Raw genomic sequence first — 27,835 nt, 5'->3', positions numbered from 1 at the left:
AATGGAATTACATATCTGGCCCACGATATATCTCCATTGGCAGGGCTGCCTAGAAGATGTGCATAAGTTTGGCAAGACTAGAAGTGGCAAAGAATATGTGGAGCTCAGAGGAAGACGTCTTGAGTGCTCAGTTATTGCTCAACAGAGGCCCACACCTTGGCAGCTGGTCCTGGAAAAGAAACGCCCCTCAGGCTGCAGCCGTTGCCCGGGCATTCCCACTCACGCAGCGCTACGATCACAGCCTCTCCACGGATGAACTGCAACTTGAGCACAAGCCAGCTGCGAACACGCTGGAAGCACCCACTCTCCCAACAGGTTGAGTTCAGAAACAGACTGAAAATGTCCCTTGCCAGAACTCAGAGGTCAAAAATCACATAGGCAAAACGTGGAGTTACAAATGGTTGCTGGTATGCGGGGCCAACACACAGGGCCCTATTTAACAAGTAAGGCAGCTGAAAATGCTACTTCTGCAGTAGAGGAAAAGGTGACTGCTGATCATGAAATACAACCTTCCCTAATTGTTTGTTGTTTATTTTATTTATTAGAATAAGAAAGCTGCATTGAAATAGCCTCCCTGTAACACTACTACTGGACTCCAAGAAAGGAAGGCAGGCTTCTCTTTAGCAGTGGCCCTCCAGTTTTCCCTGGGCCAGCAGCATCAGCATCTCTTGGGAACTCAATAGAGATACAAATTCTCCGGCTCCACTCCATACCAAAGGAATCAGAAAATGTGGCTGCGGGACCTGACAATCTGAACTTTTATCAGCCCCCTACCCGGTGATGCATAGTAAGATGGAGAACCTCTGATCCGGAGAAAGAGAAGACCCCACCAAGGGAGGCCTGGAGGGTGCTGGAAGCCCGTGGCTGGATGTTGTTCTCTCTTGAGTCTGCTGTCACTGGAGAGCTGTTTCATGAGCCAGTTAAGAGCCCATGTCTTGGAGTCAGACTGAGTTCACAGTCAAACCCCATTCTCTCCTGTGGACCTGGGACAGTTACTGAACTTCCCTGAGCCTGTTCTGCCATCTGACACATGGGGAAAATAATACAGCCTGTGCGTAGCTATTATTGGGATTAAATGAGCTAACGTAAGGAAACAGCTGCACATGGTTCTTGGAACAGAGAAGGTTACTATTAGGTACATGAACCAAAGACGTCTGAAATTGCTAAGAAAAACTGCTCTGAGCACTTCCATAAGCATCACTCTACCCATTGTTATCTTATCTGTAGCCATAGCATGCTTGTGTTGTTGGTTTTCTTCATAGAAATTACTTAATTTTCCGCTATTAATCAGTGATTCTACCATTGTAGCTAATCTTTCACTCTTGCTTAATGAACTCAGAGTTTTATCTCCCCCATCTCACTGAATGAGGTTTGACCTCAATGGTGACTGAGAGTTTCCGTGTTCCCTGCTCCCTAGCAGCATGGCTTCAGACTCACCTGATGAAATGAAACCAGTTTGCCTATTATGTGTGCGCTGGAAACCTGATGCTCATTCCTGGGTTTATTGCTTTTCTAAGTATATCTCACAAAATCCAGAGAGTGCCATAATAGAACGGGTATGTGCTGGCAGGATAATACTCGCATGGCGGGATCTGTCATGTGTCTAGAAGCACATGTTTCACTCTCTGTTCTCTTCCTTTCTTGGTCTCTGAAGGAGAATCTTTGCAGGGAAGATGTCACGTACAAGAAAATATCGTCTTAAAAGAGCCTGAGATGGGCTGAGTCATCTGGGCTGATGGGATTAAATGGCAACCACAGGTTGTCCGCCCACCACCCACTCCCTTTACAAGCAGCAGAAACACTGAGGATCAGGTTGAATTACGAATCTGAAAACAAAAATCTCCTGGCTCCCACCACTCACTAGTCTGCCAAGGAGTGGATATTGATAATTGTTCATGATCTACTTCCCATCCTCTGTACCTGGAGGTGGATATCGTTGGAGCCCAGACTTTTTAGCCCTATCAGGATCTCAACTAAGCAGGAAACCATGGGTTTTACCTTCCAGAGGGGAAGAAACTACACTTCCAGTTTCCTTAGCTAAGGACTGGGCAACCCTCCTGTCTGCATGGAGTCCACCCAGGGCCGGCCTTCAGGAAAGCAAGGGAGGGAAGGAGACAACCACACCTCTTCCCAGGAAGGCTGGACGTTCATTGCAACCACGCTGTTTCAGCATGCAGGGCCAGCCTTACTGCACGCACCCCTTCGCAAGGCAGGGGCAGCAGAGAGAAGCTATCTCTGCACAATTGAGAAGAGAATTGAGAGACTTTGAACCTTCTTTCTAAAGACGTTCCTGACCAAGGGCCTCCTCCTGCAGCTATAAGCTGCCTCTTTGGCTTAGAGATGCATCTGGATTTTCACTGGTGGAAGCTCCCTTTGAGTCAAATCCATTCACCTCATTGAAAAGGGTGTCAAAAATGCCTGTCTTGACTTCCTGCTGAGGATGACTATGGTAAAGAGGTCTTGTTTCACAAGTAAACCACAAATAATTGGTACTAACCTGGAGCCGTAACTCTGAAGCTCCCCCTGGACTTGAGTGGCAGGACTCCAGGGGCTGACTACCAACGTCCGCTGAAGGCAGCAAATGAGAGTGATTGCCTGAACATGGCACACTTGCCACCTCTTCTGGAGCAATACTTCTTCAGTTTCTTAGCCTCTGCCCCAGAAGTCCTAATTAGACAATTTACTTCAATACCTTCTTGCAAAAACAAATAATGATGGCTGCAATATATTGAGTCCCCATTGGGAAGTGGACTTGGCCCAGTGGTTACAGTGTCCATCTACCACATGGGAGGTCCGCGGTTCAAACCCCGGGCCTCCTTGACCCACGTAGAGCTGGCCCATGCACAGCGCTGATGCGTGCAAGGAGTGCCCTGCCACGCAGGAGTGCCCCCATGTATGGGAGCCCCACACACAGGGAGTGCGCCCTGTAAGGAGAGCTGCCCAGCGCGAAAGAAAGTGCAGCCTGCCCAGGAGTGGTGCCACACACACAGAGAGCTGATGCAGCAAGAAGACCGAACAAAAAGAAACACAGATCCCCATGCCGCTGACAACAACAGAAACAGACAAAGAAGACACAGTAAATAGACACAGAGAACAGACAACTGGGGTTGGGGGTGGGGGGGAAGAGGAGAGAAATAAATAAATAAATCTTTAAAAAAAAAAAGTCCCTATTATGTGCAAACCATTGCTTCAGGTATTTTTCCCATAGCACCTGTGATCTTCACAACAATTCTTCAAGAAAAATATAATAATTCCTCCTTTGGATGAGATTGCTGAGCCTCAAGGATGTTTGGCAATGCCTCAGAGTAGAGCTGTCCGGGGCCAGGATGTGAACCCAAGCCAGCCCAAGTCAAGAGCTGCTGCTATCTTCACCCACATTGTACCATCTACTATCTTCCAACCTCTTGTTATTGGGTTATGCCTGGTTTCTTAAATATACTAAAATAGGCACCTTATTAATTCATGAAGAAACAAAGTACATGAAGCATGGAAGACATTCAGAAGGTAGAGGTGGAATGGATGAGTGGATTGGAACCATCAGCATCTCCCTCTCCACCCACAGGCTCGGGAGCCCCCAGAGCCCAGGCCCCTGGATGCGATTACTTCATGGGCCGTCTCCAGGCCCTGCACACCTAACGTGCTGGCCTGTTGCCTGACCTCACGGCCCCCTGTGGGTCTGAACCTTCCAAATGTTTTTTGTCTCCTGCCAATATTTGCCCAGATCTCAAACTTTAATCTCAGTCCCCTGTTCTGATACAGTCAAACCCGGTTTCTTTGGGATTCGGCCCAAACCAGAGAGCACAGGCTGGATGGATGAAAGAACATAGAAGTCATTTAAGGAATGGACCATCTTACATCATGAAGGCTATAGCAACCAGCCTGGGGACACTACAGACCACAGGTGGCTGAAGAATGCATTTTGGAGGCCTAAGAAGGTGAAGAGATTGGTAGCACAAGGAGCGGTTTGGGTTTGAATTTCAAATTTTTTCATGAAGACTCCATTTTTTTTCCCCTGTAAAATTAGGAAAACAGGAATAAGGTACCTCTAGGAGTATACTATAACATGACCTAACATTTCAAAAATTATATTTAGATTCAAGGATTCGGGGGAAATGGAGACTATGTTTTGTTAAACAAATTCCAGCCTGGTTAGAAACCACATGCACACAGCAAATGAAGAAGTGGCTTATGTAATGACTGACTGATGTTGCTAAAATCTCCTCCATTCATCCCTGAACTCATACCAGTTCTCACAACCCAATTATGCAAATTGCTGGTGTAGTCTTTTTCTCCTCATAGCAGGAAAAGAGAAGCTGTTTCTCTCTCTCAAAACCATTTTGCCTGACTAATTCCTGACTCCTGGACCCCAAGTATGACATGAACAAGACTTTCACTTGGGGTACACCTGGCCCCGCAGATAGCTGACAGAGCAGGTTACTCCTCCGCCTGGACCTACATCCTCACTTGCTTCTAGGCCCTCACTTTCTTTGCACCCCCCACCCCTGACAGTGGTTGCTCCTTCTTGGGCTCCTTGACAGGCTCCTCTCCAACCTCTAAACACGGACACACCTGTGGTCAGTCCTGGTCCTCTTTGCTTCTTTGGCTCACCCCTTGGTGAGCTCGTCCAGTTTTGTGGCTTTCAATAGCACCCCCACGCCACCAACTCCCATTCTTGTGACCTCTCTTCTGGACACAGCCCTCATCTCCAAGTCCTGACTTGACCTCCCCACTTTGATGTCTAACGGCCTTCTCTAACTCAGTAGGTCTAAAATGGAATGCCAGGTCTTGCCCCAAGCACGCCACAAGAAGTCTTCCCCATCACAGTCAGTGGCAACTCCATCCCTGCAGGGGCTTAAAGCAAAGATCGTCCTTGGCCCCTGTCCTTGTCTGGTTCCCTACCTACCATCTGACAGGAAGCCTGTGGCTATTTCTCAGAATCTCCCGTGCTGCTGCCTGGTCCAAGCCACCATAAGCTCTTGCTGAGATCGCTGTGATAGCTTCCTAATTGGCCAGCCTGCTCGCAACATACTCTCAACATAGCATCCAGAATAATCCTTTGAGCCCCTCTCCCCATTTCACTCAGCCTAAAAGCCAAAGCCTTCACAGTTTTCGAGAGGACCTTATAAGGCATTTTCTCTCTGACCTCACTTCTGACTACTCTCTCCATCACTTATTGGTCTCCTACCTATTGCCCAAACACACCAGCTACCTCTTGCCGTAGAATCTTGGCACTGGCTCTCTCCACCTCCTTCAGTCTTAGCTCAAGAGTCTGCTCAGTAAGGCTGGCCTGGTCTCCTCACTTAAACCACAAGCTCCGGATCCCTGTACTTGGCACTCCTGATTACTTATCTGCTATATATTTTCATAACACCTATCACTTTCTAATTTACTTTATAATTTACTTATTTACTGTGCTTATGGTTTATTGCTTTTCACTCACAAGAATGTAGGTCTGATGAGAGCAAGAATATTTTTGTTCACCAATGTATCCCGAATGCTCAGAACAGTTTCTAGGCACATAGTAGGTGCTCGATAAACTTTTATTGAATGAATGAACACTACACGATCCTTGAATTTGGATCTTATTAAGGGAAATAATCATCCAGGTATTCTTACTAGAATGAGGCCTCTAGCATCTTGCTGGTCCTTTCCCAAACACAACCAAAGCCATTTCTTCCATGCAACCCTAAGTTCCACTGTTGGAGAGAAAGTCCCATATACCTGAAATGAAACTAAAAGGAAAAGATGCAAGAATTTCATTCCTGCCTCTCCAGCACCCAGCTCCCCACGCCCTGGCGACTCCCCTCACGCAGTTTTGCCAATAGCCACACGCCCACTTGAGGACCAGCTGCCCTCCCTGAACCCTGGAGACAGGCACATTGAGCTGCAGATTCCTGTTGGTCCTAACAATCAAGGACTGACTCTGATTCTCACTGATTTCACTGCTTTGCCAATATTTTCTTGCCGTGTGTGCCTCCCACACTGGAGTACATGATTCCAACTGCGTGTGTTTCAATCTGAGCTGCCTCGCAAGTTTCTTCATCACTCTGGGCCTGTTTCTTCAAATGTAAAATGGAGATTATGATAAAAGTACCCAACTCACAGGACTGAGGTGAGGACTGATTAAGTTAATACAGGCAAAGTGCTGAGAACAGCACAGAGCACAAAGTAGGTGCTCAAAAAATGTTAGCGGTTATCTTTGGTAGTGTTGTCATCAACACTAATATTAAACAGAGTGGCTTCTTTGACTTTTTTTTTTTTTTTTTTAAGATTTTTATTTATTTATTTAATTTCCCCCCCTCCCCTGGTTGTCTGTTCTTGGTGTCTATTCGCTGCGCCTTGTTTCTTTGTCCGCTTCTGTTGTCGTCAGCGGCACGGGAAGTGTGGGCGGCGCCATTCCTGGGCAGGCTGCTCTCTCTTTTCAGCTGGGCGGCTTTCCTCACGGGCGCACTCCTTGCGTGTGGGGCTCCCGCGGGGGACACCCCTGTGTGGCACGGCACTCCTTGCGCGCATCAGCACTGCGTATGGCCAGCTCCACACGGGTCGAGGAGGCCCGGGGTTTGAACCGCGGACCTCCCATATGGTAGACGGACGCCCTAACCACTGGGCCAAAGTCCGTTTCCCTCTTTGACTTTTTATTTCTGGCATCAAATATAGTGCCTGGAACATGGGAAGTGCTTAGGAAAAACTTGCTGACTGGCTGATTGGCTGAGTGAATGAATGAATGAATTAATTAATTAATGAAAAAGAACGAGCTATTTCAGTTGCAGAGATTATGTTTTCATCTCTGTTTAGCACAAACCTGGCCCTAAAATTCTTGGGAGAATGCTTGTTGAATTTTGAATGAATTGCATACAGAAAGGTTTCTGCATTTATTCTGGACAGTATAGAAAAATTTGGAAAAGCTAGTGCTAGCATTACAGAAAACTGGGATGAGCTTAAGAAACTCTAGGAGATGGATAGACTGAGTCTGTGTCCTTGGGAAAATTCTTTTAGCTTTTTTGGTTCTCAGTGTTCCCCTCCATCAACTGGGGCTAATAATAGTCCCTAAGTCCTAAGAGGACTAAATCAGACAAAGCCTGCACGGTGTGCTGTTCAGGGTCTAGCTTGATAAATGTGAATGCTTGATAAATGTTGGTTTTGAAATCACATAGCAAGTGTGACTGACACGTGTGTCCTCCATGTGAGGCTGGGGGGCTTGATCAGAAAGGATGTTACCTGGCTTTATGAGGCAATAGTTATGCCTCCAGGGACCCATCTCTCTTTGCCCATGTCTATTCATACTCTCTTTTTTTGTCTCCTCTGCCCATGAACCGGGGACAATCTAGATAAGTTCCTGTTTTCTATAACCAGAACTTCTCCATTTGTCATGTGCAAGGTATTTCTCCAGAATTTTTCAAACAAGTCTAGACAAGTCTTATCCCTTCAGGAGACTGGAGAACAAAAAGAGCATTTTCCACTGGCTTCCTCTCCCCCACTTCCTCTCATGGACCCTCTCCAAGTCTTTGCAAGTGGATGGCAGGAAGGAGACTTGGAGCATGACAAATTGGGCTCTTAATCACAGAGTTCATCTTCATGCTTGCCCTACACGAACCAAACTTTTGCCTTCATTGGCTTAAATCCAGAAAATACCCACCAGTTTATCATGTATTATCTCTGACCATGATGTAAAACCTGTGTGATTAATATTTGATATCACATGAAATTTTAATTGATTGACTTCCCCAAAAACTTACAGTTATATTAGGTAAGAGAGAAAAGTTGAAAATGTCTTACACTTGGGTCAGTGGAGAGGAGAACTGCCTGCATCTTTGGGGTTTGTATCTAGACAAAGGGATTTGGGAGAAGCATGGAGGCAGCAGCTCATCTCTTTGTCTTTCAAAATTAAAAATTGAAAACTATTTCCATTACACTTTTAAAGGCTTAGTAGAATATCAAATCAAGTGATTAAGTTTGTTTTCTTTGCATGACCTTTAAAAAACAAGCTTGAAAATTGTTCAGCCTGGGAGAGGATGTGGCTCAAGAAGTTGAGCACCCGCCTCCCACACTGTAGGTCCCAAGTTTGGTTCCCAGCGCCTCCTGAAAAAACAAAAACAGACAACAAGCAAAACAAGTGAAAAACCAACACAGGGAAGTCAATGTCACTCAGTGCTTGAGCGCCAGCTTCCCACATATGAAGTCCCAGGTTCAATCCCCAGTCCCCGGGACCTCAAAAACAAAACAAAACAAAACAAAAAAAGTTGTCCACCCTAAAAATCTGAGAGCGTGAAACAATGAAAACAAATGTATGGCATGACAAAGGAAATAATACCAGCATTTTTTGAAAGAGCCCCATATTTTTTTCATTACACCTTACAAATGAAAAAAAAAAATCAAAGGGAAATATACTGCTCATACAGTGCTCATCACTGCAGTAATCAATGAGTACCTTTACTCTTTAGTATCTGCATTTTGATTATATTAAATGAGTTAAAAATGTCTGAGGCTTCAGTAATGTGCCTGCCATATATATATAATACTTGGTGACTAACTCTTTATGGGTCAGCCTAAAAGTATTATTTGTAGTAGAAGTTGTTAGACAGTATGATGGGAAAATAACGGACTTGGTCTGTCTTGTGTCCTACCAAAGCCTAACATCAAGTGTGTACTCAGTAAATGTTTGTTGAGGATATGAATGAATGAAACGGTGCATTTAACCAAAAATACATATTTAGATAAGGGAGTAGCATGTAAAAATTAGAGGAAGAAAATTCAATCAAGTAGAAGGAGGCTTCTGCAATGATCCATGACGTTCTGATATTGCCAATGGTGGCAGTGGCTGACATTTTGACATTCACACCAATTTTTATTTCCCCAAAACAAACATTAAATTTTCAACTTTTTTACTACCACAAAATCTGTGCATTTGGTGCCCTCACTCCATCCCTCAATGGCTCTCACTGTCCGTCTTTGACACTTGCCCCACCCCCTCTTTATACCTCCCTGTATCCTTTATTCTATCCTTCCAAATGCCCTCCAACATCAAAACATGCCTGATGTCTCAAGAGTATCATCCAAACATCCACAGGTGAGGGACCAATGGCCTGACCAAGGGAGGTAGGTGGCCATGGACCTGTCAGGAAAGGCAGATGGGACAGGAAATTGGAAGAATCCACAAGACATGGCAACAGAGTGGGTATTGTAGAAGGGAAGTAGAAAGTGTCTAAAATAACTTTTCTGGTCAGCATGTGATAAGAATAATGAGGACATTGGGGAAGTGGGGAGCAAAAGAGGGCGTGTGGTTCAGGAGGAAGAGAATGAGTTTGGATTGGGGCATGCCAAGGTCAGTAGAATTGCCAAGTCTGGAGCAGCTTCCCACTGGGGCAGATTAGAGATGGCATAGACGGTGCTAGGTGTGTGGAGCAGATACACTTTGCAGAGATAAAGAGCAGATGGAGGAGTCCTTGAGAAAGAAGTTCCTAAATGAGGGCTGTGTCCAAAAGGCTGCGGAGACCTGGCTCCCACGTATGCCAGGGCACTTTCCCCGGGTCGCACCAGTCAGGGCACCAAACACGTCAGGCTCCTTTATTACTGATGTCCCTTTCATTCTGAAGGTGGAGGAAGAGTCAGCCTCATAAGCCACGTGTGGATGAGGAAGTTGCCAGAACTGAACCAGGGAAAAATGCTCGCTTTTCTTTTATACCTCACTTTTCCCAATAAAGAGCCCCTCAGAAGCATTCCCTGAGAGAAAGGTTTCCACGCAGAGGAAGTGGAGCGGTGACTTGGAAACCTGGGGGCAAACAAGAGGGAAAGAGCGCGTTCCTGAGGAAGCGCATGTCACAGGAGAGCTCAGGAAAGCCGGAGTCTGTGGACTTGACTGTCATTGCTTAAACCCTAGACCTTCGGAAATCCCCTGCATTTGGTTTTCCCAGTTCTCGTAATCTCATCCCCTGGAAAAGACGTCTAAGTACATTCCATGCATTTCTGCTGAGAAGCTCACTCTGCTGCACCCTCTGCAACTTGCTAATTAGATTTTAACTAGAGTGGCTTAACTAGCTTGGCTAAAATAACATTCTCTGGCATTTCACCCATTCTTTAAACGCACACCAATCTGACCCAGGTGTTTAAGAGATTGTACAATCTCAGAACCGCTGAAACTTCATCCTTGGGGCCAGCGTAGGTTGGTGATGATGGCAGGTGGTGACCTTTCCCCCTTCTGTCGTTGCAGCAAAACCCTCTGTCGTGTTCCTCCAAGCTGGTTTGAGTGGCACTGCTGGGGGAAGCACAAGGTGGGCCCTTAGGACAGGTGACTATGGGCTCGTGCACAGGTGAGGGCTGAGTACCTGCAGCATCCCAGGTACTGTGCTAAGTCCTGGGGATGTACCTGTGAACAAAGTCATCTCCCAGGTGGGAGCGGGGACTCCCACGCACCCACAGGTGCATGAGATTTAGAAGTGGGGGGACCCAGAAGCTCAGAGACAGTGGGGTGAACCCCTTGCTTACTAGTTGTGTGAACACTTTGACTGGCGGGTTTCCACGCCAACCCAGTTGCTAAATATTTTTATATTACCTTCGCACGAGAGCATACTGTTTGGGGACTGGAATTGGCAACACACTCAAAGCTAAAGAAACAGGCTTTCGGTGGGTACATTTAGAGAATGCGTTTGGGAGAAATAAGCCAGAATTCATGCAGCAATTCTCAGACATTTTCTTATCAGGACCCTTTATCCTCTTAAAAATTATTGAGGACCTTAAAGAGCTTTTGTTTATGTGGCTTACATGTATTAATATTTACTACACTGGAAATTAAAAGAAATTTTTGTAATATGTATTTATTCAGTCATTTAAAATAAACCCTCTACATATGAATATAAGCAACATATTTTTTTGAAAATAACTAGAGTTTCCAAAAAAATATGTAGCGAGAAGACTGGCACTGTGCTACATTTTTGAAAATCTATTTACTACCTGGCCTCAGGGAAGATGGCATTGGTGTGTTGCTCGTGTTGCTTTGACTGCAGTCCATGAAGAAAATCTGTCCTTGTGCAGATATGTCGCTGGGAAAGGGAAGAACATGCAGATTCCCTGGAAAGAAACTGGGGAGTCCCTGGGAGCCCCCAGGCACACTTTGAGGACTGCTGGCCTGGTGGTTTTATCATCTTGTTACATCCTGATGGGAAGCCCCCTTCTAACTATACTGTTACAAAGGGAGTCAAAGCTCAGGCTTTTAATCTATAATAAAAACTCTGTTTAAAATATGTATCAAAGCTATGAAATCGTCGGTCTTTCTACTTCCACATTTAGGAAATCAGCCTTACACTAATCTCTGTCCATTGGGGGGTTTGCAGTGAAAAAGTTAGTTAAAAAAATAAATTAGAAACATACAAGTAGTCAGTACCTATATTTAGTCACCAGAAATAGTTCTCTATGTTTCCGACCCTGAAGACTGAAACACTTTTAACTCTGTACTTATAATATTAAAATATGTATCCATAAACCAGAGACAGCATAAGTATTCTGTTTTGTCATCTTTTTTTTTCTGGCCTTTCGAGGAACAATGTCATATGAATCATGATGACCACTGAGGATACACAGGAAGATAAGGACACTCTCTCGTTGCCCAAGAGTTGCAAGCCCAGCCCCTCTAAGCAAACCGTGGCTCCCTCAGCTGACAGAGGGACCTTGCCCGAACGAGACTGAGTGAGGCTACAGTGCAGCCCTCCCTGAGATGTAGATAAAGCCTCAATTTGAAAGCAGGGCACAAACAGTTTTGATAGGCCATAAGGTTTGCAGACTAGAACATGTTCTGTCCATATGGTTAACAAGGGTGACACTTCTGACACTACCAGGCCACAGATGCCAAAAAGGCTGAGAGAGCCCACAGCGGAGCAAAGCCTCCAGGCCAGTGGTTCTAGCCCGAGTCTTGGGCCCTGGGAGCAGCAGGAGGGAGGACAGGAAGGGAGGAGCACTCCCTCCTCCCTCGCCTCCAAGTAGAGCTGACCCCAGTCAGTATTTTCTCTTTGAAGAGTCCCTTCCACCAAACCTTCGCTCCCCTCTGCCACCTCTGAGGCACTTCTCACTGGCTTTCCTGTACCATCTCCTCAGGCCTGTGCTGGCCCCGATGTCATCTCCTCTGCCTCACACCATCCCAGCTGCCCTTCTTCTCAGCCTCACCCGGTGTCCAAACCTGTGGACGTCCCACCTCTGAGCTGTCAATTCCCGTTTCCCAAACCCTGCTTGGCCACCAGCTCTGGGCTCAGCCCGGGCAGTGAAATCAGTGATCCTGCCACCACACCTCCTTCCCCTGAGCCATTTGCATTTTTAGAAACAGCATTCATTGGTGGTCCTTCAGAAGAGTTCACAAGGAGAAGTGAAAAAGCTTCAGGTGCTGTGAGGGGAAATGCTGGGGACTGGGGAGAGTTCACGAGGACATCTCTCACTCCCACCCCCAGGGCTACTTTAAGCTATTCCTGTCAAGAGAGAGGGGTCATGCCCCACGAAACTTGACTTTGGGCCTCTGGTTTGATGTGAATTCCCCTACGGCTTTTCTAGAAAAGAACGTGAGATGTTTTTTCTTGATTTATTTAAAGAAAAATGGCTAATCATGTTCTAACTGCAGGGGAGGATCTGCAATTCAAGAGCTCTGTCTGGCCTTGTTTCCTCCTGATCTGGAGAGAAGGTGGGGAGTCCTCAGTGGGGTGTTGCCTACTGAGTGTGGGCCAATCTATTTTTGCAAAAGTGATACAATAAAAATGTACTTTTACACTTGCCAGGAAAAGGATACCTTTCTTTCTGCCTCTTTGCAAATCATTGAATTCATGGCAGAATCTGTCAGGCTGGACGATTTCGACTCAACACTCTCTTTTGTGGTTTGCTTTTTCTTGGTAATGATTCCATTCCCTACTTTCTTTCTGACTCTCCTGGATGTTATGTAGAAAATCAAAGCCGAGTGTGACGCTCCACTAAGTAAGGAGGGTATCAATCCTCGTCTAGTTTGCATACTGATATTCGTCTAGTAGACTGATAGCCAGACAGGTCCCATATGGAGTAGCACCAACTGCCTGGTTTCCTGGGATGATGGATTGATTTGGATTCTAACTTCAGCAGGTTCTATAACCCCAGCTTGACCCTGGAGACGTCATAAACTGGTCCCAGGCTGTAGGAGATATTTCACTCTCAATTTTAGTGAAGGCTATGCTGACAGACACAGAAGAAGATATTGTTGACGTTTAAAGAAACGTTCAGGTGATGATAATTGTTGAATTGTATCCATGGATTGTGGTGTGGAATAGGATAATAGGGTGTAAGGCGATATTATGGTTTATTTTAAAGGGTAAACACATCCATATACACAGTCATATTTCATGGAGCAATAGGGGAAACTTTCTTCCAAATGAGCAAATCAACTTAGGAAAACCAGATGCAGGAATCCATGCACATTCCTAGCTTTATGATCCCATGGTTTTATTTGGTTAAGGTTAACCTTCCACACTTGGCTACCAAAATAGGTTTCCATTCTGAGGTTGTTACAGCAAAGTGACTGTAGTTACTGTCTCACACTTCACCGGATATTAATCTTTCAGAATCCCTGACTTCCCTTTTGCAATGTTCCTAATTTTCATATTTCCTACTGAGAAACTGCCACACACACTGAGGATATCCTGCTTGGTCAGCGGGGTCAGCAGTTCTGAGTGGCAATTCTCGGGAGATATGCCCCCAGTATACTCCCCTGTCGCTGAGCGGGCAGGCACGCCTAGTGCCCCAGAGGTTCTCAGGTTCATCAGATCCAGATCATTCTCTCTGACTAATCAAGGCTTTGGACAACAGTTACCATCCAAAGCTTGCTCTCTGATGGAAAACCATGGCTAGATGACCAGTTCTTATTTAGAAACATTAGGCATTTTTAGATGTGACACCCTGATGTATGCCATCTTACGTTAGATTATGCAGAAAGACATCTTTTAGTAGAATCAGATACTCAATGAAGCACCATTATATTGAGTGGAAACAATTGTGAGTAGGGAGGAGATTTGAGGAAATGAGGATCCCAGCGAGCTTTGTTTTTGGACACAACTTTTCATAGCACTCGCATTGTTTCTCAATGCCAGGAAATCTGGGCTGGGAGAAATATGGGAAATTTTTCCTAAGATTCATACCATTGAAGTATATTTCTTTATTTGATGAGGGGGAATACGTTACAAATTGGGGGAAATTGAGAGAATAGTTTATAGGATTTAAATCCTAGTTGTGCTCCTGTCTCAGTTATCTATTACCATGTAACAAACCACCCCAAAATTTAGTGGTTTAAAAATAAAAAAAATATTTTCTTTTCCATGATTTTGTGGGCCAGGAATTTAGCCAGGGCTTAGTAGGGACGGCTCATCTCTGCTCCACCTGATGCCACCTGGGGCAGTTCAGCTGGGGCTAGAAGATCCAACTCACACGCCGAGAGCATTGGAGCAGGCTAAGGACTGGGGCGCTCCCTTCCCCTCCGAGGGCTCTCTCTCTCCACGGGAGCCAGCAGTCTATTTACACTGAGGTAGCTGCTCTCCAAAGGGGCTGGAAATCCTCTTATGGCTCAGAAATCACACGCTGTCATTCCTCCCACATTTTACTGATCAAAGTAAATCACAGAGTCAATCTAGATTCAAAACGACGAGAAAGACTCCTCTTCTTGACTGGAAGAGCAGCATGGGTGCACAGTAATTGTTGGTGGCCACTTTTTCTTAAAAAGCTCCTATAGTTGCTGACTTCTTGCAATGTGCTTCTAATTTCCTCCACTTACCAAATTCAGTTGTCAGATTTTACATATCACTTAAAAAGAAAATGAAAAAAATAAAAAGAAAGCAGCCACCAATGGAACCACAACATGATGTAAATTGTTAAGATATATCTCAGTTTCAGAGATTTAAAAGGTGGGGATAATGTGCATATGAGAATTAATGAAATAGGTAATTATACAACTCATAACTCTAAAGAGTTCTGAGATAATGGATAAAAATTAAGGTTTAAAAGCTAGAAATTATTTTGACTGACTCCACTGTGTTAACACTTGCGTGGACTAAGGCACTTATCCTGCCCAAGGTCTACCAGAACAAGGCAATAAGGGGGCATTATTTCTCTCCCATGGCTTCATCAATCCATGGGGAAAGGCAACCCATGAGAATCAGGACAGCAACTGAATATTTGTAGCTCAAAGAGGAAAGTAGGGCAGTTGGTCCCTCCTTTTAGTTGCTTCGCAAAATTCACCTCAACCAATACACCTAGACCTTCTTCCTGGTTGCTTTAATGTACTCACTGGATGGTCTTCACCACTGAGTAAGTGCTCAAGTACAGTCACAATAGCTTCCTTGATGATAGGGTTTTCAGGAATACACCATGTCATAAAAGCAGAGATCACCATATTTTCAAATTCAACCAACGTTTATTGGACCCCTATGTGCTGTAGAGGTCGTGTCATGTAGGTAGGCATGGAGCCTGCCCTTTTATAACGCATAATCTGTTGAGGGAGGCAGGCAATGGACAAGTAAAATAAATATGTAAGTCATCCAAGCTCCTGTTAAGTACATGTAGGAGTTAAAGAAGATGAAGAGGGATAATCAGGGGAATCTCCTTTAGAACAGAGGTGGTCATGGAAGACTGTTCTGAGAAAGGGACATTTAAGAAAACTAAAGGTTAAAAAGGAGGAGTCACAAAAAAGTCCAGGGAATTCTCTAAGCTAGACAGAGCACACCACAAGCACAAAGATGCTGAGGAGGGAAGGCACTTGCCGTGCCTTAGAACTGAATGTAGAATGGTGTGTCAGAGCACAGGGAGAGAATTTCTCTAGAAAACCAGAAACACACGTAGAGATGCGTGGTTATATTAATGTGGTGTTCCACACAGGCAGAACAACCCAAATCTTCAAAAACTAAATCATCATTGTCAACAACTAGACCCAGAATTTTACAAGCCTATCAACTTTCTGGGGGGAAAAAAAAACCACACCCTACAATGATTTTCTTACTCATCTAAGCCATGTGTTGAGAATGTGATGAGAATGTTTCTTGAATTTATAGGAGCTTATTGACTGAGGTTGTTTTTCTTAAATATGAGTAATGAAGTAACTCCTTTAGAGGAAAAATATTATAAACTATCAGTGTTGACTTAAATTATTTTAATAATAATGTTTTCTTACGATGAACGACGTGTAAATGACTTACGTTTAAAGCTCTTATGCAAATTGAAAACTAAACCAAGTTTAGCACAAAATCAAAGTAAGTACACACTAAGCTACAAAACCAATAAAATTTAAATTATCAATATTAATTTAGAGGAACAAATTATTTAATTTGCTGCCGCTAAATAGCCAATGTTTGGTTTAAGAGTAGAAAATGCACTGATGTATTTCATTACACTTCTTGGCTTGAGTCTTTTGGCTATGAATACAGTGGGTCATCATTTGACCCTTTATTATTAGAATCATCATTGTTTCTCTTTTTTCAAAAATTAAGATTTCCATTACTGAGAAGGGCCAATAGCACACTCGAAAATAGAATATTAAAATATAAAATACTATTTAACCAAAAAAACTTTGAGTTTAGTGTATTTGCTGCTGACTTTTGCTTATTTGTGTCTTCAGAGACAGAATTTGACAACAGAGCAACTGAGTTTGTAAGTATATACTGACAGACAGATCTGGGGTCTTTTTAGTTTTGCAAGCCTATGCTGTGGGCATTCAATTCTCCCACCACCTTTCCCTATCTGGACCACCAAAAAGCCTTCAGGGCTCATGTTATAATGTCATTTCACTTCACATGTTCCAACATGACCATACACTCAATGCAAATGTCTTTCTGAAACTGTATAAGTACTTCAATAAAAGGAGGTGTTCAAAGGTTCCAGAATGCGCTTATATTAATTTAAGATGACCACAAATATAAAATATCAAAATGCTTAATTCTTATAGATTTCATGAACTCACAAAAATATGTCAGGAGATACTAGGTTGGAAGCCCTGCACTTGATGATAATATATTAATATTGGGGTCAGATGGAAGAACATGTCATCTGAACTGTTATACAGCATTAGGAATTATCAAGTCCTGAAGGCAGTGAGGCTAGAGCAGCTCACAGATAGGACAAGGGATATGTATCCAGTTTAGTAAGAACTTGAATAAGGAAACTTTTTAAAAAGTAAATTCCAATTACTACTAATAATGGTTAACACTTATTAAGTGGCTATAGTACCAAGCATTGTGCTAAGCAATTAATAAGAATTCATTTCTGTCTGACTACAAAGCCTAGGCTTTTTCCTTAGCACTGCATTGCTGCTTGTTAAAAATTACAATAAAATGCCCCATTGTGCACCCATTTAAAAGTGAGCACAGGGAAGCAGATGTGGCTCAAGTGTTTGAGCTCCTGCCTACCACATGGGAGGTCCTGGGTTTGGTTCCCAGTGCCTCTTGGAGAAGACGAACAAGACAGCAATCTAGTGCGATCGGTAGAAACAGCAAGCTGATTCAACTAGATGACGCAACAAGGAGACACAAAGAGGAAAGACAATAAGAGACACAACAAAGTGGGGAACAGAGATGGCTCAAGCAATTGAGCACCTTTCTCCCATGTGGGAGGTCCCGTGTTCACTTTCCAGTGCCTCCTAAAGAGATGACGAGCAGACACAGAGAGCACATAATGAATGGACACAGAGAACAGACAGCGAGGACAAAGCAATGGGGCAGGGAGGCTAAGAAAAAAAACCTGAGTGCATGTCTATTATCTCTTTTTGTCATTATACATCCTTCTGAGTCTGCAAAGTCAGGTGTAGTCAACCCCATTTTACAGAAGAGAAAAATTCAATCCAATTAGATAAGTAGAATGCAAGTGATTTAAGACCACCAAGTAGCACTATGCACTCAAATGTACTTCTCACATTTGCTGCTGTTGTACCCAATGTTCTACCCTAATCTGCAGTAAACATGGGTACTACCAATGGAATCTACATAAATCTACATAAACCTCTGCGCTGGAAGCCTGCAGCACTTACACAGGGATGTGTTCTCGATCCTGCCATCAACAGGTTCTAGGGGGCCATTTGGCAGTGCGGTTCTCCAGCTGGCACTGGACGCAGCTAGCACACTGCTGAGTACCATGCTCACTGACACTGCTTTGCCCACACCTCACAAAGGGCCCTGGGAAGCTCAGTGTCAGGGTGAAACTGCTGTAGCCCTGCAGGTTTTTCAAAGCAGCGTGCTATCTGCATTTACCCAGCACAAGGAAGGCGGAAACCATGCTCGTGAATATTTTCAGCACTTGGGGCTGTCAGAAGAGCTAGAAGCACAACTAAACATATTCAGGTGGTTTCCCTGCATCATTAAGCAGGATTTATTTTTGTTTTAAAATCTTATCTCCCTTGGAACAGCAATAATATTGAAGAAATTAGCACTACAATGATAATCATACCTTTCTATGTAGTGAATTACAGAAACTTTCCTTCTGCTTATCTTCTCCAGAATTCTTAAATTTCTAGGAAACATGCTCTTAATAAGATCTTCCATTGGTATAATAGAATATTTTATGGAGATTTAGAGATATGGGCCACTAGTACACATAAGAACACAAATGCAATTTTCCACAACTATCAAAGTCCTCTTTATATTTCTTACATGTGTTGGCTAATCTACCTCTCGAAGTAAATTCTGACCCATCTTAAAAAAAAAAAAAAAGATTGAAAATCATTTAACTAAGTTACCTCAGGGACTAGTTGCAAGTACAGTATCTAAAATACATTAAATGCTTAGAGTGCTAAGTGCTTTACATGAATTATCTCACTGAATTCTCACAACAACCTTGTAGGAAGTACTATCATCGTCATCATCATCCCCATTTTACACATGAGAAAACAAGACAGAGCATGTTTCAGTAACTAGCCCAAGGTCACACAGCAGGTAAACTGTTAAGATTGTGATTCGAACCAGAATCCCTCTGATTACAGAACCAGCAAAGAGAACCACCCCATTATTCTATTAAAATTGCTTGGGAGGTCCATACAACAGCAAAGTAGGGCCACAGCATCTGAGGGCAAAAGGGAGCAGTTCCCAACTTTTGATTATCCAACTTACTAATAACACATATATTTGGCCACTCAACTGTAGAAACTCATCTCACCCTCAGTTCCCCTACTGTAGACGCTTGCATAAAAGGAGCCCTCTTTCAGCGCCATGCCTTCCACCACGAGGGTCCCCAGTCCCCTTCCTCTACACCCTTCTCTCTCCCACACCAGCCCAAGGGTTGCCCTCTCGGGGCGGGGAATTGCCAAAGTGCAGCTCGTGTCCTGGGCTCAGCCTCTCGCCCTGCACTACTGGCAGGACTGCCGTTGACTGCTAATTTGTCTGCCTGCAGCCCTCTCCTACGAGATTTTCCATGGGAAGAATCATATGTTAGTTTCAGACAACCAACTTAAAAATGAGCCCCATCCATTCCCAGGTTTTGAACTGCCTCTCCGAGATAATTTTATAGTGAAAATTCCTGTGTAACTACATCTTTCCAAACCTAAGAGTGAAACTGTGCTTTGGTACGTCAGGATAAAGTCAAAATTTCCTGTTTTACTTTTTACTGTACTTATGTAAATCCATCACTGGTGCACTCTCAAACTGTTTCCCAATGCCAAAAGTTTTTAGTCATTTCAGTGTTTAATGGCACATTTGTGAAATCCTCTCCAAGGCAAAGCCGCACGGCATCTGGGTTATCTCTTTTGTATTTCCTTCTGGCCTTCATAATTTTGAAATTATCTGGTGTACATTTTCCACTTCTGTTCATTTGTTGGCAGCATTACACTTTTCATCTCCTTATTGTCTTTCAGTCTAGTCTAAAATGTCAGTCCTGGCCTATTGAGATTAAAATTAGTGGAAAAGAAAAAATGGAAATGTATTAGAACTTCTTTAAAGTTATAAAAGTAATACATATTGTTTGTGAAAATTACTGTTTTGCCAATAAACATGATCTTTTGGCCTTCATCTAATAAATTAATGAGAAAAGAAAACTGCATCCATCAGTCTGAAAATGCCCTTCTTGTGAAAAACATATCCCCCTTAGTATAGCAATGCAGCAGTTCTCAAACTTGAGCTCACCGTGGAATCCCACAGAAGGCTCGTATCTTAGTTTGTCAGGCTGCTATGGCAAGCACCACACAACAGGTTTGCTTCAACATAAAGCATTTATTGGCTCACTGTTTTGAAGCTAGAATTCCAAAATCAAGATATTGGCTAGGCTTGCTTTCTCCCAAAACTCTATAGCGTTCTGGGGCTGGCTGCTGGCAAACCCTCGGGTTCCTTAGCTTGTCTGTCTCCATCCCATAGAGCTTTCGTGACTTCCACATTCTCCTTATAAGGCCACCAGTAACATGGATGAAGACCCACTCAGATTCAGCTGGTCATGGCTTAACAAAAATAACCTCTTCAAAAGCTCTATCTATAATGGATTCTCACCCAGAATGACACAGATTAAGATTAAGAACATGTGTTTCCTGGGGTACATAATTCAACCTAACACAGCTTGTTAAAACACAAAATGCTGCACCCCACCCACAGAGCTTGTGGTGTAATAATTCTAGGAGGATGCGTGAGAATTTGGCATTTCTAACATGTCTCCGGGTGAAGGTGATGCTGCTGGTCCAGAGACCCTCTTTGAGAACTTCTGGTGCACTATCAGCACTCAACGAGCCCTTGAGGGTTCTTTCTGCCTTAAAACCTAATGGTTGCAGTTTATAAAACCCACTTAAGCCGGCCTGAGTGCAGAAGAGGTTTTATTGGAAGCAGCTGGGATATCTCCCAGACTCCTAGGTAAAGTTGAACAATCAGGCCTAAGAGCAGGCAGGTTGAGGGGCACAGGAGGACCAGGAGGCGAGGACTTCCCTCTCTTTTACACTTGGCTCCCTAAATCCGGGCTCTGAGTTGCTCTCCTCAAATAATCAAGGGAGAGAGCTGATTGGCCACTGGCCAGCCAATGAAATGACTGCCCCTAGGGCAGGGTCTTCCCCCAATTTAATCAGCTTGGGCCACAGGTGCAGAGCTCCTTAGTCAAATATGGCACCATGAGGGAGAAAGGTACAGTTCTCAGAAAAGAGTGTGGTTCTCAGAGAAGAGTGGTGTAGGCTTGGCAGAGACCCCAAATGGTGCCTACTCTATCATCAGAACTCTCATTTCCCAAAAAAGAGAACGGTGATTTGGGGAGATGAAAAGACTTGCCAAGTAACAGACATTTAGTAAGTTGCAAAGCTGAAGGCAACCTTTACTTGTGGTACCCTGTGTTGGGGCTGGAGGGTGGAGTGAGGCAAAGCAGGCCTGGATGCGGTGAATAGAGATTTGATTCTTCGTCAGTGGTGTGTTGGAGTCACTGGTACCAGCACCTCCAGAGCTGATTGCTAAATATTCAGGAATTTTGTAGGCAGGTCAACCATCGATAGCTGGAAATTGGCAGTGGTCAGAGTACACCATGAAAATTAGCTAACACAGTAAATCAAGGCTTATTTTTTCCCTTTTCAAAGAGTTGGCTTACCAGTACACCATTGCCTAGGTCCATGTGGGGAGTTTCAGTACAGATCCGGTATTTCAGATGAGAGGCAATGGATTTGCAGAGTTTTCACGTAGTAGCTTTCTGCATGCCTACCATTGGCGATTGCCCCAGGACTGCCAGCTGGAACCAGCTTGGCAGAACCAGTCGCTCAAGCCTCTCTTCCGTGCCGGATGGCACTCTTCTGTCCACGCACAGCCACAAAAGGAGCCCACTGTCTCATTGCCTTGGTGCCTGCTCTCGTTCCCAAACTCGAAGCCAGCTCCTTTCTAACTCCTGAAGGTAGAATTTCAGTATTAAAAGAATACAAGCCTGAGCAAGTGCATGTCTGATGAAGAGAGGTGTCTTTAAGAGATTTCCCTTTTTTTCAAATAAATAAGTCAGCCAGCCAATCAGCAAAATTTCCCCAGAGATATTGACTTACTGTGTAGTTATTTAAAGAAGGAACCTCATTTGCAAATTGCCAAAGATGTCTTTCTGGGGCTCCCCTTGTGTGTCTTGGCTGCTTGCGCCTTCATTCCACCAGCGACCCAGGAGAGCAGGGGGCCACTCTGACAGTAAGTGCTCCCGGCCCTGGCCGCTGCCACCTGCCCCTGAGCCAGCTGACGCACCTCCACTGTCACACTTCCAGCGCTCGATGCTGTCTCCTGTCCCACATTTCTTAAGAGGCAAAAACTTCATTTTCTTCACTGACCACAAGATAGCTCTAGGGGATGAAGGGGGGGAGGGCAGAGTGTTCCTACCCAAGAATGCTTCCTGAGCCAGAGAGCCTAAAACAACAAAAAGCAAAGCTCCAGCCTACGCAGAGGAATGCAGGGGGAGTTGTTGTGGCTGCTGCCGCTGCGACTAGCATAATTTCCTGGAACAGGATGTTGTCATGCCATCTCCCCTGCGTCCTCTCCCGTGGCAGACTGGGGCTACTGGTGCGCTCATTTGGGATATGGAAAAAATGTAAGGATGCCAAAACAAATGTAAGTCCCAGCTCTTGCACCTCTGAAGATAAAAGCATTTTATGGATTTCTCCTTCCCTGTCTTTTTTCTTTCTTCTCCTCCTGCCTCCTCATCCTCCTCCTTCTTCCAGCCCTCCCTCCATTTTATAAATATTCATTGAAAGTCCACCATGAACTTTCACCACACATACTAAATTAGATACTTTGAGTAACACAAAAATGTGGGTCGAGGTGAACAGAATGTGGGGCATGGGATCTGGCTACTTCCTTCTCTAAGATTAACCTACCTCAGTTTTACTGTTTCCTCGAAAATCCACATTAAGAACAGCATTCTTAGTGATGTAGCATGCTCTCTTCCCCCACAGTCTCCTGGCAGATAGGCAGATAGTTAAAAAATTAATAAGAACATGGAGGAATATCTGCTATAAAATGGTGCATATAAAGTGCGAAGATCATCACACATTGAGTTTCATTGGATCACAAAGTGCTTTCAATGGACTAGTGCATGATACAATGAAATCTTCACAACAACCTATGAGGTAGGCAGATGACACAATAGTGTTAATTTTTGGCCCATTTGTCCCTCCCCTGGAGTGGGAGTCTGATTTGTCATAGAGTTAGATAATCTCATAGTTGGAAGGAAGACATCCGGCCTTGTACCTTCCTTTTACAGATGAAGAAAATGAGGTAGGAAGGCAGAATGAGGTGTTGGGGAAAGCATGGAATTCAAGCTCATCACCTGGGCTCCAGTCCCAGTTCTCAGCCACTTATTAGACACAAGATTCTACATGGACTACATGACCTCTTTATGCTTTGATATCCTCTTCTGTAAAATGCAGTCAATACTATTTTCTCTGTCCCCCTTATTAGATGGTCAATATTAAATGAGGTTCATCAATCTGATATGACTTTGAGAAACACTATTACAAATATGATAACACTTCCTAGCTATCTCTTCTAAAAGGCCTATCTAACTTTATGTTAGTGTTAGTGTAACATGTGGTCGTGTCAGCACCAGACTATAGGCTCTTTCGGGGCTGAAGACTTGTTTTATTTAGGCTTTATCACAAGCACTTAATACAATGCTTCCTAAAAAGTTGCTTTAAACATATTTGTTAGACAATAAGTTAATGGAGGAGTGGATGAAACATAAAGGTAACTCTCCCAAAGGCAGTTCTGAATGACTCTGGAGTTATATCAGGGATCACTCATGACTCTGAGGAATTACTCTTCCATCTCCAATTCAGTTCTTATGCTATGAGTACAACAGGGCAAGATAGTCACATTGCCTCTGCCACTGCCAAAAGATCACTCAGCCTTCCCACTCTAGCATTAATGAAGTTGAGAGGGAAGGGTTGCCATTCCACAGTCTGAATCTGAAAAGCAGTTTCCCATTTTCCTTTTGTAAACCCACTTCCATGTATGTTGAAGGCTGGCCAGGGACCTTAGGTTGTTGCCCTGAAGACAGTGCTGCCAGGATTGGCTGGCCCTTGGAGTGTAATCACAGGCCTCCAGACCCAGCAGAGCAGTGAGCCTGGGGCAGCCTCCTCTGCAGGTGCTGGGCCACTGTTAGGCTCACATCCAGCTGCCAAGGCCGCCAGCAATCCCAGACTGGTCCTATGAGACACTACCTGGAAAAGACATGGCCACTCTCATCAGCTACTTGATTAATTAGTTCAGGGGTGTTTGTCTGTGAAGCACCTACTCACTTCTGTGCTTGAATTACTGAAGCAGAAGTTGTTCAGAGAGGTGAGAGCTGATGTCATGAGAGTGAAGGCCTCCAAGGGAGGTTGAGTAAGTAGACTGGAACATTGAAGGATGTAGTAAATTGACGATGTACTCCAATTTAGACGTGTTCTTTTTTTTTTTTTTTAATTTAGATGTGTTCTTAATCTACATTTCTGTGGATGTAAAGCCATTGTAAACAGGATCTCTTGAAGATGTTATTTTAAGTTAACATGCGGCCCAATTTAAAGAGGTTAGATCCTAATCCAGATTCCTGGAGGCCTTATAAAAAGAAAAAAACTGGAAGCCAGAGTCAGAGCAGCTACAGGGAGGAGGCAGAAGACAAAAGAACAAGGAAGAGAAAGGAAAGGACATGGCCACATGATGGGACAGCCAAGGGACCCCAAGTACTGCTGGCAGCCAGTGCTGGACTATTACAGACTTTTGGGAGAAAGCATCACCTTCTCAACACCTCGATTTTGGACTTCTACCCTCAATCCCAAGAGCCAATGATTATGTAAGCCAAACCAGTTTGTAGTATTTATCAAAGCAGCCTGACAAACTAAGACAGAGGACTCTTACAGTTGGAGAGTGGGAGGGAGGAAGAGGAACTAGCAAAAGGGAGAAAGTTAGGAAACAATAGTGAAAGGGAGTCGCACTGGGAAAATGACATGTCATGGAAGCTAGAAAAAAAAGAGGGGAGGTAGCGTGTCATATCCCAAAGAGGTCAACAAACATGAAATCAGATGAAATACCATTTAATGTGGCAATAAGGAGATCATTAGTAAGATAGGGAGCAAGGGTTCAGCTATGCAGTGGTTATGAGTCAGCAGAAGAAAGCTAGGAAAGCTGTGGTGGTAGTTCACATGTTCAAGAATATGGGCATGGTGGTCTGGGCTCAAGGGCCATAAAGCAGGTCTTTGAAGGGGAGGGTGGCTATTCTTGGTTTTTTTGGCAAAATCTGTGACATGATAATTTAGGATCGGCAGACCAGCAAGGTGATTTGAGTCTTGCATGAGTAAGTAGTTGTTTGAACTGTCTATCCAAGAAAGCAGTCTATCGTCCTCAGAAAAGAGCTATTTGCCCAGATGAGCATACTATTTTCCAAGACAAAAGGAACCAGTGAAATTATTTATTGGTTTGCAGCCTGTTCTTTCTAGTATCATGTTAGTAGAAATGTTCTTGGTTCTCAGTCCTGAGAGTTAAGCTACATCAGTGCAGATGGCTCAGTGCTCAAACGGAGGGTCTCCTGAAGACTGAGCATGACAGACACAGCAGAAGTGATTCCAAACTTTGCAGAACATTTGAATCATCTCCAGGTCTTTGAAAAATACTGATACCTGGTTCCCACACCTAGATATTCTTTAGTAGTATGGGATGCAACAGGATTTTTAAAAGCTCCCCAAGTGATTCTAAGGGAAAACGTTTGGGAACTAGTTCACTAGAATTAAAGGAGAAAAGAGGGGTGAAATAACCATTTGGGGATAGAAGAAGAAGAAAAGATTGATAATCAGAGCACATTACAGATTGAAATCAGACAGCAGGACCCTGGAATAGGCCTCATCTGTAGCTCCTACCACCACTGCCCATTGTGGCAGGCCCAGTGGGAGGTCAGGCAGAGGGGACTGAGGTGCAGGGTGAGTTTACTGTGGTGATCAGTGTGTGGGCGGGGAGTTGGATTGAGGAATAAGATAAGGAGACAACTGAGAGAAATGATCAGCAAGGAGAAGCCTAAAGTATGGATTTCAGAAGTGGGGGAACCCCCAAGCAGGTTTAGAATGAGGAGGCCTGGGACATGAGGGTGGGGCTTCTCTGATTTGTGGGGCATCGTGGAGCAGGAGAAGGAGAGGGATGTGGTATGATCAAGGGTGATGGGATGACTGGCATGGAGAGAGAACAAACAGGAGCAAAAGATGGCATGTGCACCGATGGCGTGGAGTCCGAGAGATGAAAAAGGAAGAAAGACACGTGGGTTTTGAGAGCCTAGAAAGGGCCCTGAGAGTGAGAAGATTTTGCCCAGCCCCCTTCACTGCCAAGGCAAAAAAGGTGAGGTCTGTCCAAGAAAGAGAAGCAGGGAACCTGGGGCCTCCAGGGAACCTGGGAGTCAGATTTTTCACAAGGCCAAGAAAGGGAGGGAAGGCCTAAGAAATTGGTTAGAATTAAGATGAGCTCGTCCCTAAAAGGCGGGGCTTCACAGAGCACAAAGCATGTGGGAGGTGATGGGAAAGACAGGGGTGAAAAGGCATGTGTGGGTTTGCGACAAGAACTTTTGGAGATAGTGTGGATAAGAGCAGAGCATCAGAAAGCAGGCTGGAGAAAGGAATGCAGACAACTGACTGCCAGCTGTCTGCCGGGAGGCCGGGAGGTTCATGACCTCCTGCAAAACATGACGGCATCATCAAGGCATTATATATATATATATTTTTCATTTCTTAAAATGCTATTTAATTTTTGAACTGGGCATACCATCTATGTTTAATTATCATAAAGGTATTAAAAGGGCTATACCTATAGGTAAATGTCTCCTTTCCACCCCTGCCCCTAGTGGCCCAGTTCTTACCACTCCAACAGCTAAACATTAGTTCCTCAAGTAATATTCAAAGAATAAAGGTTTCAGACACACATGGACACAGTTCTGTTATATTATCAGAGCTGCTGAGAGTGCACAACTCCAAGGGATACCAATTCCACACAATACAATGTAAACAGTGCCCCAAGAGATAGTCAACATGAAAGTGTTCCATGACATAGGAAGCTTTTTTTTTTCCACTTAACAGTATGTCTTGGATATCTTTCCATATCAGTACCTAAATCACATCTTTGCCCTTTTTAAAAACTGCATATTTGGGGAGTGGATGTAGCTCAAGTGGTTGAATATCTGCTTCTCACATATGAGGTCTTGGGTTCAATCCCCCATACCTCCTAAAAACAAACAAATAAACGGAAAAGCCAACTCTTGTCGAGGAGTGGATGTAGCTCGGTGGTTGAAAGCTGCTTCCCACGTATGACATCCTGGGTTTCCCCGGTACCTCCTAAAACAAACCAACAAAAACACTGCATACCATGCCATGGCATGGAGGTACCATAATATATTAAGTGTCCTACAATGGACATTTTGGTTTTTCCCAATACTATGTTTTATGATTAATGCTGACAATTTCATTTTGCATATGTCCAAGCGTAATTCCTTCCTAAGGCTTCCATAACAAATTACCGTAACTGAGGGGCTTAAAACAAATTTATTCTTCCACACTTCTGGAGGCTGGAAGTCTGAACTCAAGGTGTCAACAGAGCCATGCTCTCTTGGGAGGCTGTAGGGGAGGGTCCTAGCTTGCCCCTCCTGGGTTCTGGAGGCTCCTGGCAGTCTCTGGCACTCCTTGGTGAGTAGCTGCAGCACTGTAGCCTCTTCCTCATCTTCACATGGCCTCCTTGCGTGTGTTTCTGCAGTGCTCTCCTTTTCTTCTAAGAAGAGCATTCAATGGATTTAGGGCTGACTCTAATCTCATCTCAACTTGATTTTATTTGCAAAGACCCTTTTTCCAAATAAGGTCATTTTCACATGGCTTAGGACTTGAACCTCTTTGGGGAGACACAATTTAACCCACTATACCTAGTATATAAGATAAATTCCT

At 44.1% G+C, this 27,835-nt stretch overlaps 1 pseudogene; it reads right to left on the bottom strand.

The window, feature by feature from the left end:
- Positions 1-7,923: 7,923 nt before the first annotated feature.
- LOC101444420 (threonylcarbamoyl-AMP synthase-like) overlaps positions 7,924-27,835 on the bottom strand; it is a 257,591-nt pseudogene continuing 237,679 nt past the window's right edge.

This window comes from Dasypus novemcinctus, chromosome 5 (assembly GCF_030445035.2).
Source record: "Dasypus novemcinctus isolate mDasNov1 chromosome 5, mDasNov1.1.hap2, whole genome shotgun sequence".
Lineage (NCBI taxonomy): Eukaryota > Metazoa > Chordata > Mammalia > Cingulata > Dasypodidae > Dasypus > Dasypus novemcinctus.
This window is presented reverse-complemented; position numbering and strand designations above follow the sequence as displayed.